Here is a 13,566-nt window from a genome sequence, read left to right as displayed (position 1 = left end):
TTAATGAGCATGTTGAAGACCTGGGTTCCATGTATAAAATCTAACAAATAAATACATAAATAAGTCCACAGAGCCTCTGACTGTTTGGAATGCTTGGCTCCATTCCTGTTGCATACGAACAAGCGTGTAGCGGCTGTAACGTTTCCCCATCTGGCTCTGTAGACCAGACTCAAACTCGGGGAGCTACCTGCCTTTGTCTGCAGAGTGCTGGGATGAAAGGCATGCACCAGCATCACCTAGAACTGTCTGTAATTTCCTCCCCCCACACTATGAATTGCTTTAATGGTGGCATCTGTACAGGTGATGTCGGAACCCAGAACAGCAAACGCACAGCCGGACGTGGCTAGCAACTGCTTCAATGCTTTAGTGACTAAGAGCTCTAAGCCACCTCCTCCTCAGCTGTAGCATCCGGGTACTGCTGGTACTCAGACACCCACCAGGTCGTTCATGATGCTCTCAGCCTCCGTGAACCCCATTTCATCCGTGCCCTCACTCATGTACAACTGTACCTTGAAGGCCTTGCCTTGGAACATGGCTGCCAACTGCTCTGAGATGCGTTTGAACAGCTCCCCCTTTACTTTTTTTTAAAAGGTGTCATTTGTAGTGAAAATGTCGGGTGGGATTGAAGTATCAAAAGGAAAACACTATACAAGCTGGAGGAGTAGCGTGACTAAGCCAGAGGGGTAATGAGGGTGGGGGTTGGGAGGACAAAGGATCGTGCTGTTGCTGATGAAGGTGGCGGACATTTTTAGGCCCCCCGAGATGGAATGTCACAGACAGCTGTTTTCACATTTTGGGGAGCCACTTAATAAAGTAGCTGCTGTTCTTGTTTTGGACATTAAGCATCTGTTCGTCCGTCCGCCTCCTTCACAGACATGCGGTCCCGGAACACGGCAGCCATTGTCAAGTAGGGCCCGTGTTGGGGAATCACAGGCAGCCATCATGTTCTTGGCATCAAACATCTGCTGGGTGAGCTCGGGAACTGTCAGGGCACGGTACTGCTGGCTTCCCGGGCTGGATAAGGAGGCAAAGCTGGGCGTGAAGAAATGCAGGAGAGGGAAGGGCATCATATTTACAGCCAGTTTCCGAAGGTCAGCATTTAGCGGACACTAGATGGTTCAGGTCACCGAGAGTGGGTGTGGTCGGCTTTAGGGTTCTGAAGCAGGTGTCATAGAGTGCTTCATTATCAATACAATAGGTGTCATCTGTGTTTTCAACCAGCTGGTGGACTGACAGGGTGGCATTGTTGGGCTCAACCACTGTGTCCGACACCTTGGGAGAAGCTACCCCACTGAAGGTGTTCATGACTGTCTGGGTAACCCTCCCGGATCTTGATAAGGAGCGAACCCATCCCAGTCCCCGTCCCCCCACCCAGGGAGTGGGTCAGCTGGAAGTCCTGCAGGCAGTCACAGCCCTCAGCTTCCTTTTTCACAACCGGCTCTGCCCCTTCTGTGTAGTGCCCCTTGGCCCAGTTGTTCCCGGCCCCACTCTGACCAAAACGAAGTCAATTACGTCCGAAGATCTGCCTAAAGTGCCCTGAACTCACCAAGTCCACGAGCACGGATTGGGGCACACACTTGCCACCGGTGGCCTCGTTGTACTACACGTTGATACGCTCCAGCTGCAGGTCGCTATCTCCGTGGCACGTGCCAGTGGGATCAATGCCATGCTCGTCACTGATTAACCTCCCAGAACTTGGCGCCAATCTGGTTGCCGCACTGCCCAGCCTGAAGATGTACGATCTCTCTCATGGCGGCTGTAGAGGAGGAACACTTAAGAAGGTGTTCTGTCAGTAATTCCTAGCCTGGTTTTACTTAAGTCATTTTTCCATGGATATGTTCACGACTTTATTTGCTAAATTGCCTTGTAGGGAGATGATCTTGAAATTATTCTAATCTTCTTAATGAATTTAACTTTAGTTGGTTAAAGGTACCTATCTTTAATCTTGGAATTTGGGAAGTAAAGGCAGAAGGATCAAGACTTCAAAATTATCTTCAGCTATATGGTATGCTTGGGCCAAGCCTGGGCTACATGAGCTTCATTGTCAAAGAATAAAAAACCAGGGGATTCTAGAGAGACAGTTCAGCAGCTAAGAGCACTTGCTGTTCTTCCAAAGGACTTGAGTTCAAATCCCAGCACCCACAGAAAAGTGAGGTGTGGCCTTGAGTATCTGTGACCCCAGGGCTGGGGGTGGGGAGGCCTTTAGGCAGGTAGACTCCAGGAGCTTGCTGATGGGTTAGCCACCACCAAGCAAGCTTCCGACTCAGTGAAAGTCCTGTCTCAAAATACACAGTATAGACCAGTAGAGGAAGACATCCTGCCGTGGTCTCTACATATGTACACAGGAGTCACACAACCCCCCCAACACAGCGGCACATACATCATACTACAAACATATCCCCCCCAAAACCAAAAATATTTTAAAAATGAGATTAGGTTTGTGTCACCTTGTTCTTAGTGCTTCCCTCCCCCCACCCCCATGTGTTTGTTTATTTTTGGCTATTGGTTTTATTTTAGTTTTTTTTTTTTAACCTAGAGCAAGTTGACATCATAGTTATTAAAAATCTCTTCAGCTGTTTCTTAGTGTAAAACATCATTTTTCTGTCCACATGTTTACTACGCATCCAATTCCATTTTATTCTTTGTTATATCTAAAAACAGAGATCATCTGGAATTTATTGAGGTGCAGGTTTGTAGTGAATAGCTAAGATTCATGTCTCCAGATGGCCTATTTGTTATTGTCAAAGAACGTTCTGTTTGTCTTTCCTTCCCTTTGATTTTTATGACGACTTTTTATCACACGTTTAACTTTTAATAAGTTTATCACTAGACCTCCTTTCTTTTGATCTGTCTAGCGGGACGGTATTGCCACATGGCTCTACCATAAAACCTAACAATGTGGTATTAGAAAGTGTTAGAGCGTAAGTTATGCATGATATAAATTATTATAGCTTTATAACACTTTAAATGTTATAGTTATTTCTCTAATCCCCAGTCTAGAGATATTTTCTTTTTTTCTTCCTCCCTCCCTCCTTTCCCCTTCCTTTCTCTTTCTCTCCTTCCTTCTTCCCTTCCTTCTTCCCTTCCTCCCTTCTCTTTTTCCTTCCTCCCTCTCTTTCTTCCCTTCCTCTTTCTCTCCTTCCTCCCTCCCTCCTTCCCTTCCTCCCTCCCTCCCTCCCTCCCTCCCTCCTTCCCTTCCTCCCTCTCTCCTTCCTTCTCCTTTTTCATATTATCCCTCCCCACCTTTCTCCCCCTTCCCCCCGTTTCTGGTAACCCTGGGCTAGTTTTGAACTCTCTACACCACCGAGGCTCCTCTTACTTCATCCTGAGAGCTGGAATGGGCATCCCCACCCCCTTTTTACTTAGTGTTGAGGATTAAGCAAAGGTCTTTGCACATGCCAGACAAGTACTCTGCCAACTGAGCTTCACCCCTAGCCCCAGTCTATTCTCTTTCTGAGAAAAGATTAAGTTCCACCTAATTTCCTTTGGGACCTGATGAAATTCGACGAAGGCTAGCAATGAATTGGTTCACCATGGGCAGGTCTCCACACAAGAACACCACTCTTCTCCATCCAATCGATTCTCTTATACACAAGAACAAAATCAGGCCAGGCATGGTGGTGCACGTGCCTTTGAGTCTAGCACTTGGGATGTGGAGGACTTCTGTGAGTTCAAGTCCAGCCTGGTCCACAAAGCAAGTTCTAGGACAGCTAGGGCTGTTAGAGAAACTCTGTCTCAAAAAGACAAAGCCAACCCCCTCAAGTCTCCCTTATGTATTTGACATTTGTGCTAGGCAGGCTGTACCTAGCTCTCTGAGATCCGTCCAGGCTGAGTCCTACTGGATCCTCTTTGGTCCAATACCAGCTCTGTTCCCGTCTGTTCTAAGTCCTCTAAGTAATCATGCCAATTAGTGAGCAAGCTGGGCCAAGTGTTAAGACCTCTCCACTCTTAACCAGGGGCTTGTCTACAGTCCTAACTCTTGGGAAGCCACAGAGGGATAATGACGAGTTCAAGGGCAGCCTGGGCTGATGTAGAGAGAGACCTTGCTTCAAAAAATCAAACTGGTACCAAACCAAACCAAGGCCCTCCCATTCCTCAGAGCCTTGATTTCATTTTCCTTGATAGGATATCCCCTCCCCCCTCTCACCTTATAATGTCTTTTTTGTTGTTATTTCATTCTTGTTTTGTTTGTTTGTTTGTTTTGGGGATAGGATCTTGCTTTATAGCCTAGCTGGCCTGGAATTAATTCTGTAACCCAGGCTAGCTTCAAATTCATAATCCATCTGCCTTTGGAGTACTGAGATTATAGGCATTTGCTACTAGTTACATTGGGCATTATCTTAAGTTGTTTCTAACTCACCAAGTTTTGCCTTAAAACATTGTTACTGTAGTCACTTTGAGTGCAAACCCAACACATCTGCACATAGTATTACTTAGTGAACTTTGCGTGTGCTCTATATGTGCTTACTAAAAGCATAAAAGAATAAACTCTGAGCACAGAATTAGAAATACATTTCTTGGCGCCTGAGATGGCTCCGTAGCCACAAGCTCTGGCTGCTCCTAAAGAGAACTGAAGCTGTGTTCGGATCCTGCCACTGTGTTACAAACCAGGCTCCCTGTAAACACTTACTTTTAAAAAAAGATTTATTTATTACTTATAAGTAGTACACTGTAGGCATCTTCATGCACACCAGAAGAGGGCATCCGTGTGGTTGCTGGGATTTGAACTCAGGACCTCCAGAAGAGCAGTCGGTGCTCTTAACCGCTAAGCCATCTCTCCACCTTCCATAAACACTTGTAACTGAAGCTCCTGATGGCTGTATGTACACAGGTGTGTGTATCTATACACACAAATAAATTTTTTTTAAAAGCCATTTTCCCAAAAATTAAACTCATAAAACAAGGTTTAGCAGGCAAAGGAACTCGCAGCAAAATCTCATGACTTGAGTTTGATTCTCTTCGTGGTGGAAGGAGAACTGATTTCCCCAGGCTGTCCCCTACCTAGCAAGCATGTGGGTGGTGCTATTCCCTGCTCAGACAGTCCCGGGGAATGAATCTGATGTGTCCTCTTCGGGCCACCATAGGCTCTGGCACGCACAGGGTACCATATACTCACCCAGGCCTGCTCACACACATAGCTGTTAAATAAATAAAAACATCTTTAGGAAAATAATCAGTGGCCTCAAAGAGAAACACAGGAAACTATCCAAATGAAGATGGGAAACCAGTCCATGATCCGGAGAGAGAGAAGCCGGAAACGAGCATACTGGAAGGAACTGAAAAGAAAGAGACCGAGATTTAAAAACCAAACAGCGCAACAAACCACAAAGCCCAACACGCTCAGAAACAAGAACTGGAAACCTCGAGGAAAACAAAGCATTCAAGCAGTAACTGGGCAAAGGAGTTGAACAGACAATTCTCAAAGGGGGAAAAATCTAACATCCAATAAGATCTCAAGAAAATGTTTGACCCCCCCCCCCGTTGGGATTCTGTAAACCCCACCCCTCAGTTACCTGGCAATAGCCAGGTATGCTCCGCCCCAAATTACCTGACACTATAAAAGGGGCTGCTTGACCCCTCCTCTCTCTCTTGCCTCTCTTGCAGCCTTGCTCTCCCACCTCTATCCCTCCTCTTCCCCTTCCCTTCCCCCCTCTCCCTCCAAGTGTTTATGGCGGGCCTCCTCTCTCCTCTCTCTCTCTCTCTCTCTCTCTCTCTCTCTCTCTCTCTCTCTCTGCCTCTATTACCCTCTTAACTCTCCCATGACCTGAATAAACTCTATTCTGTATTCTGTACTATACCGTTGTGTGGCTGGTCCCTCAGGGGGAAGGGATTCCCAACATCGGCCCTCCCCAGGCATCTCCCTTGCTCTCTGGCCCTGCCGCACCTCCATGGGCCATATGCCCCCCACTCTCTTCATCCTTCCCCTAACACCCCCTCCCCCATGGCCATCAGGAGACACATGAAGACACTTGTAAGATTCTGACTCACTGTGGGAGGCAGTGAGCAAGACAACCAATGACAAAAAAGGCTGGCAGGTATTCAGGCAAAGGAGAGCCCTTGGACCCCTTTGGTTGGAGTATAAACTGGAGCAACCATCCTGGAAGTCAGCGTGGAGACAAATTGAAATTAAGATGTCCTGAGGACCCAGCTGTACCACGGCCAACCTTGCCCCCCACCATAATGCCCCTCCCTGTACTAGTCACACCCGCCAACACGTGGAAGCAGCCTAGATATCCATCAGCAAGGGAATGGATAATAAACATGTGATATACTCATGTACACAACGGAGATTTATCTAGCCTCGGGGAAGAACAAAAATGATGTCATTTGAGGAAAATGGATGTAACCAGTGAAATGAGCCAGACTCAGAGAAACTAATCCTGCACGTTCTCCTATAAGAAATGTACATTTGTATTTATGTACAAAAGTAGAGGGGTGATTCTGGGGGACAATAAGGTCTCACGGAGGGAAAAGGGGAAACAGGACAGGGTAGGGGAGGGGAGGCAAATGTCACACGTGTCACACGTGTCCTCTCATATAGTCAATGTAGACCTAACTATTGCACACACACATTTGTAGCAAGAAGTGAACCCTAGAGGAAGAAAAGAGACATCGAATAAGGGAAAAGGAAAAATGTAAGATGGTTTAGGGAGAGACAAGTGTGAGCTACAGAGAACAGCGTGTGTGTGTTTATGAAAGTGTCAATATGAAGCACAGCATTTCTTATTCTTACTAGAAAATACAACTATGTAGAAAGACACAGCTTTCAATAATTGCATCAAGGTCTCTCCCTCACCCCCCTCCACCCCACCCCCTTTTTTGTAAGCGGCTGTATTTCCAACAAGTTTACCCCGGTCAGCATGGATGACACTGGACTCGTTGGAAATCACATTATCTTTGGCAAGCACATCCAGTTAGCTCCCTGTTTTGCAGTGGATTAAAAAGCAGGGGTTTTAAAGAGTGAACCACGGGAGGGATTCCTGCCCCTCCCCCACACTCTCCAGTTTGTGTGTGCAAAGGTGTGTGTAATCACTCTTCAGTTACAAAACACTAGAGAGAGCATGAGAAGTTGCTGTCTGGGGCAACTGGCAGCAGCTGGGTTTCTCCTCTTTCCCACTCCTTCCTTCCTTCCTTCCTTCCTCCCTCCCTCCCTCTTCCCCTCCCTTTCTTCCTTCCTTCCTTTCTCCCTATCTTTCTTCTCCTCTCTCTCTCCTTTCTTCCTTCCTCCCTTCCTTCCTTTCTCCCTATCTTCCTTCTTCCCTCTCTCTTCCTTCCTTCCTTCCTCCCTCTCTCCCTTTCCTTCCTTCCTCCCTCTCTCCCTTCCCTTCCTTCCTCCTTTCCTATCTTCCTTCTTCCCTCCCTCTTCCTTCCTTCCTTCCTTCCTCCCTCCCTCCCTTCCCTTCCTTCCTCCCTTCCTCTTCCTTCCTTCCTTCCTTCCTTCCTTCCTTCCTCCCTCCCTCCCTCCCTCTCTCCCTTCCCTTCCTTCCCCCCTTCCTCTTTCTTCCTCCCTTCCTTTCTTTTCCTTTTTGCCAACTAGGCTTTTCTGTGGTTGAGTTAACAGCACAAATAAAGAAGGATTTTGCGTCTTGGATCAAACAAGGCATTCTGAGTGCATGTTTTGGGAAAAGGAGGCCTTTTGCATCTTTGCACTTTGGCAAAACATCTTCCTGAGTGAGAGCAAGCCCTGTGGGGTCGCAGCAAGCCTCCCTTCCCTTCGGCATCCCTCCAGCTCTTCTCCCTCAAGTGCGTGAGGAAATCGGCCTTTGTGTCTGCTTTGTGTTAGTTGATATCGAGGGGGAGGGAGGTGTTGATTCTAGGACCCCAGGCATGTAACCTACTTCGTGTGTACTCAGTCCCATGGAAATGGTGTGGGTTTTGTGGGTAACTGGGGGTGTTTTCTGTTGTTTCTTCTACATTATTTAAATTGCTAACAATACACAATACATTGTAAAAGACTGTGGTGGTTTGAATAGACGTGTGTGTGTGTGTGTGTGTGTGTGTGTGTGTGTGAGAGAGAGAGAGAGAGAGAGAGAGAGAGAGAGAGAGAGAGAGAGAGAGAGAGAGAGAATGCTTGGCCCATAGGGAGTGGCACTATTAGGAGGCGTGGCCTTGGAGAAATCCTGTCTCTGTTGGGGCGGGGTTTGAGGTCTTGGTTCAAGTCTGGCCAGTGTGGCTCACCTTCTCCTTTTGTTGCCTGCAGATTAAGGCGTAGAACTCTCAGCTTCTTCTCCAGCACCATGTCTGCCTGTACTGTCATGTTTCGCCACCATGATGACAATGAACTAAACGTCTGAAACTGTAAGCCACCCTCAATTAAATGTTGTCCTTTATAAGAGTTGCCCTGGTCATGGTGTCTCTTCACAGCAACAGAAACCCCAAGACAATGGGATATAAACAGGTTTTGGATTTATTGTTTAGAAAATAATGGTTAAAAACAACAACAACAAAGAGAACTGTTTGGTACAGACTAACATCTCCGAGTATTTCCTGTTTGTGTTTGCTAGAATTCATAAATTCAGGTGAAGAGCTAACCTTGCTGTCTGAAGAGCTCCCATAATTCCGTTCACCCTACCGCTTTTCAGTGCCGGCTGCCGGCTCTAAAGTCCTGCATGAAAAGCCTCCCTATATCTGGCCCTGCTTCACTGAGCTGATCCTTCCTGTCCCCTTCATTTAAACATTGATTTCCTAAGCAGGGCAAGGGAAAGACCTTTGAATTTGTCGCCCCTTTGTGCAACCCTTTTAAGAGCAGCAAAGCTACGCAGCAGAGAGACAGGCTATCTGGGGTCTCCAGAGACAGTATCTAGGGTCTGTCAATGAAGAGGACCCAGAAACCACCTCCCATAGATGGGGGACTGATGACAAATGCTAACTGTCTGTTTCAGGAGTAGACCAAACCTCCAGTGCTTGTGTAAGGGTGGGTGGAGTCCTCTGTGGATGTGTATCTTTGGCCACACACAGCCAAGTTAAGAATGCTAAGTCAGACCCATGGAGTGGCAAAACCTTCCCCAGCCATTCTCGGGTCTTCCCCAGCCATTCTCGGGTCTTCCCCAGCCATTCTCGGGTCTTCCCCAGCCATTCTCGGGTCTTCCCCAGCTATTCTCGGGTCTTCCCCAGCCATTCTCCGGTCTTCTGGTCCAAAGGTGAATGTTGACTGTGTGAAGAAACTTGGCAATCACAGGTTCTTCCTCCTGGGTAACTGCAAGCTGGGATTGCTCCCACACAGAGCCCTCCTACTAAATTAGTTAAACCTGCCTCCTTCCTTGTTCAGCTGTATCCAATAAACCTGCCTCCTCTATTCAGGTGCATAAAATAAATGAGGTTCCAGGTCGGAGCCGGTGCCCTCAGAGAAACACGTCCCACCTGTCCCAGCTTTTCTGTACGAGTGCCTGTCCCTCCTCAGGACCCCAGTTGCACCAATCCCTGAAGCCATGCAGATCTCAGTAGCCTGACTGTTCTTGAGTCTGGAAGTCTGACAGCACCCCTCCTGCCCCTGGGGAAACCTGGGGACAGGGTGATTGTGGGAATGAGCTGGGGGGTGTTGGCGGGTCATGTCTACCTCCAGTCCTGGGCTCCTACATCTCTCCTCCCACCCTCTGCCTCATTACATCACCATCTTCCCCCTTTGTCCCGTCCCTTCTCTCCCATGACATCCATTGTCTTATTTGTGCCAGGGTGATCTGCCACACTCACCACTCAAATAAACAAGGATTCTAAGTTAAAAAAAAAAAAAAAAGATTGCCTTCTATGCAGGAGCCTAAGGATAAATGCCCTGGGGCGAGAGAGAGCTCCCAGCAGAAAGCACAGGACGCCTGAACAGGTAGAAATAAGGCAGTACTATGGTGCCTATGCCTCAAAATAGGGGCAGGAGGATTGAGGGCAAACAAATTTTTATGTAAATTGCCCAGATGGGCCCTAGCTTGTGTCTGTCCACCATAAAACACCCCGTTCTCTATTGTGGGGCAATTACCAAGTCTGTCTGTGTCCCAGAGTCATGACTCCCGACAGTTACTCCATTTGTACGGAAATAGTAATTTCAGGTTAATTTGAAAATTGATTAGATCAGGCATTTTCACAGACGTGATTTTTTGCCTTTTGGGAGCATGGGAGTTTGGGGGGTGGGGGTGGGGGTCAAAGATCTGTCGATATTTTATGGGTCTAGGATGTATCTGTGAAAACGGGCTTTCTAGTCAGCAACACCCACTGGAGTGGAGACATGACCACCGGCGAAGAGCAGGGTTTATAGAAGACTCCACTAGGAAATCTTCTTTCAGTCTCTGAGTGTGAGGGCCAGATTGCTCTGCAGATGCTCAGTCACTGCAGGACACTGACATGCCTGCTTCCGATGATCGTTGCTGACTGCCCGGCTAAATCAATTAGAGTCACTGACAGCAATTTTCACATCCTCCAGATGAAGGACACAGCGTGCGATGGTGCAGGGGACTGCTCTCTTTCCTACCCAAATGTCAAAGTCTAAAGGTCGTAAGTGATTAGATTCTCTTCAGCTCCAGCTGCTTCCCAGATGCCCCAAGGTCATGCTCATTTGCCTGCAGGTCTGCATCACACACACACACACACCACACACACCGCCATGCAAAAGCAGCTACCACTTGCCTCAAAGTACTCCCTCCCTCAGACAACACTAATGCCTTGGTCCTAGCTGATGAAGTAGACCCCTGGAATTCGATATCTCCATTAGTGCTCTCTTCTGGCACCCATCCAAGAATCATCCACCCCACTCCGGGCAGCAGCCTTTGCCAAGACTAAGCATCAGGACCACCAGAGAGACTTCAGGCTCTCCCAGAGATGCTGAGTCAGCACATCTGGGGATATGGGTGTGTGTGTGTGTGCGCGTGTGTGTGTTTTAAAACTCCAGGGGGCTTCTCAAAGGTGATTTGAGGGTTGCCAGAATGGAGGAGCCACTGTCCTAAAAGTGTCATTGCCCTGGTAACATCCCCAACACCTCCGTTCAATGTCTGTGTCTACCTCTAACCCACACGGCCTAGACAAAACATCTATTTCAGTGCGTAGTGTTTTTAGGAATTTTGCTGGACTAGTCAATGTTTTCTAGAATGAACCAGAAGAACGAATATCGTTTATGAAGAAGAGTTTATTAGATTGGCCTATATGACAGGAGCCCGAGAGTTAACCAAAGTCTGCTTCTATGTTGGAGGGGCTGTTCTGTCCATGAGACTGGACTCAATCTGGGGCCAAAGACCTGGAGAGTTTCTAGAAAGCTTCTGGTCTTCAGCACATGTTGACTGTAGGCTGCTATGCTACTGAGATGGAGGAGGGGTGGATATCCTTCCTGACTATAGTTGGCTTTTCTTGGGTCGAAAATCAGAAGTAGGCACAGAAGTTGGTTCTCATGGGTCAAATCCCATCTCTTGGAGCATCTTTCTAGCACTAGAGAGAGTCCATCTGGTCATGGGCAGCTGCCTGAGCCATTAATGGTAAATATGAGGCTGCTTTCACAGCAGGTGGATAGAGGTCTCAGAACAGTCTTCTGTTTTTACATATGATCTCTTGTCTGAGGAACACTCAGCCTTTCAAGTTGAACTAGGTGAAGAAGTAGTTAGGTATTGTTATTATATTTCATTTAAGTTAGTGTGTGGCACAATGTGGAAATCAGGAAAATTTGTACCTGTCACTTGTGTCCTTCAACTGTAAGTCTCAGGGATTGAACTTACGTCCTCAGGCTTGGCATCAGACACCTTTAGCCATCTTGTTGGCCCTGTTGTCTTCTATTTACTTATTTCTGGTTATTTTCAGGCAGGTTCTCAGTGAGTTCCTCAGGCTGGTTTTGAACTGTTTCTGCAGCCTAGACATGTCTTGAACTGGCCGTCTTTCCCCCAGTCTTTGGTGCTACCAAGCTTAGCTTATTTCAGTGGCTCTTTCCTTGGCCACAGAATAAAGTCCAGATTTGTAGACACTAACCCAAATTTTGCCAAATTCTCCTGCCAAGACCCTGTGTTTCAGCTACCTATTCCTAGTTTATGCTGATTTTCTGATAACCCTTGATTCTGAACTTGGAGTGCCTTCTATGCCCTTGTCTGGGTGGGTGAGCTAATGTGTGTCATTCTTTAAGACCAGAGTTGAAGAGTGAAGCCTCACACTGTACAGAATCCTTCTAGACTTCATCCCTTTCAACTGTAGGATGCTATATGTGGTCTGCCTCATCATTTGTAGGCCAGATTAATAATCCTTACAAGGTCAGTTGGAGGATTTCAAGAGAAAAATGCTCGTTAAAAACAACCATTCCCAGCCTACTGCCTTCTTTCTAGATACAGGTGGGTAGGTAGACATTTATTTACCCAGTGTGAATTCATTGCTATCTTCTATGTGTATTCTTCAATGCTGATACTTGTTAAAATTTTGGAACAGCCAGATGTGGTGGTTCATGCCTGCAATCCCAGCACTTGGGAGGATCATTAGGATCATTAGAGGCCAGGTTGGGACACACACATTGAGTTCCAGGTCAGCCTAAGGCAGCAGTTCTCAAGGATTCTTTTGTACAGTTCAAGTTGTGGTGACCCCCAACCATAAAACGATTTCATTGCTACTTCATAACTATAATTTGCGTCTGCTACGATTGTAATGTGAATATCCGAGAAGCAACCCTTTTGGGGGTTGTGACCCCACTGGTCGAGAACCACTGGCCAAAGGCTAAGGCATGAGACCCTTAAGATATTGTAGGGCTTCACATATTTGAAGGGATTTTTCCAAGAGTGATTGGAACTGTTGATGTATTTGAAGGGAAGGATGAGTTTTGTCAACTTGACACAACCTAGAGTCACCCAGGAAGAGCCTCAGCTGGGTGGCTCAGCTTGGCCTGTGAGCACGCTTGAGGGGGATTGTTTCCATTTCCTTAATTGATGTGGGATGACCCAGTCTGAAAGCAGGCAGTACTGTCCCCTGGGTTGGGACCTTGAACTGCAGTAGAAAAGTTTGCTATGAAGCAAGCACGCACACATTCATTTCTCCTCTTGATGTTTTAGACCTATCATGTCTTCCAAGCTGTACAATGGGTTGTAACCTGCACTCTAAACTAAACCCATTTACCCTTAGTTGCTTTTTGTCTTTTTTTGCAACAAAAATAAATTAAAACGGGTACGGATGTGCTGACATCTTAAGGCTCTTCACCTGGTTTGAAAGTAGGGGCTTTGCAAACAGCGTCAGGTCACGAGGTCATTAGGATGGGTTGGGGTCCCAGATGAAGGGTGTCTTTATTTGAAGAGTAAATGACGATGTAAATACGGATCCGGGAAGGAAGGCGGGCTGTGGCATGGGTGAGGGCAGAGAACAAAGCCAAGGGATGGAAAGAGAGGGAGCCCAACCCTGGTGACACCTTATACCAGATCTCCAGACTTAAGAACCGTGGGAACAGAGCAATTCTGTTTTTAGTCCATAGAACATAGTGCTGGCAGCCCTAAGCCATGAATCCACTAAGATCTCTACCCACCTTCTGAGTTATCATTAGTGGATGACAGCAGCCAAGGCAGACTTGCCTTACAACTTCCTCTGGGGATACACACACACACACACACACACATACACACACACACACAC

General features: G+C 47.1%; 1 pseudogene across 1 annotated transcript; it reads right to left on the bottom strand.

The window, feature by feature from the left end:
* Nucleotides 1-379: 379 nt before the first annotated feature.
* Nucleotides 380-1,751, bottom strand: LOC308439810 (tubulin beta-4B chain-like; annotated as a pseudogene). Its single transcript has 3 exons — nt 1,578-1,751; nt 710-1,487; nt 380-577 (listed from the first exon to the last, which is right to left on the bottom strand). The product of its transcript is annotated as a tubulin beta-4B chain-like (transcript).
* Nucleotides 1,752-13,566: the final 11,815 nt, after the last annotated feature.

The sequence above is a fragment of the Micromys minutus genome (genome assembly GCF_963924665.1).
Source record: "Micromys minutus genome assembly, chromosome: 30".
In the NCBI taxonomy this organism is placed as follows: Eukaryota; Metazoa; Chordata; class Mammalia; order Rodentia; family Muridae; genus Micromys; species Micromys minutus.
Note: the sequence above shows the minus strand (reverse complement) of the source record. Positions and strands in the feature narration are given on the sequence as shown.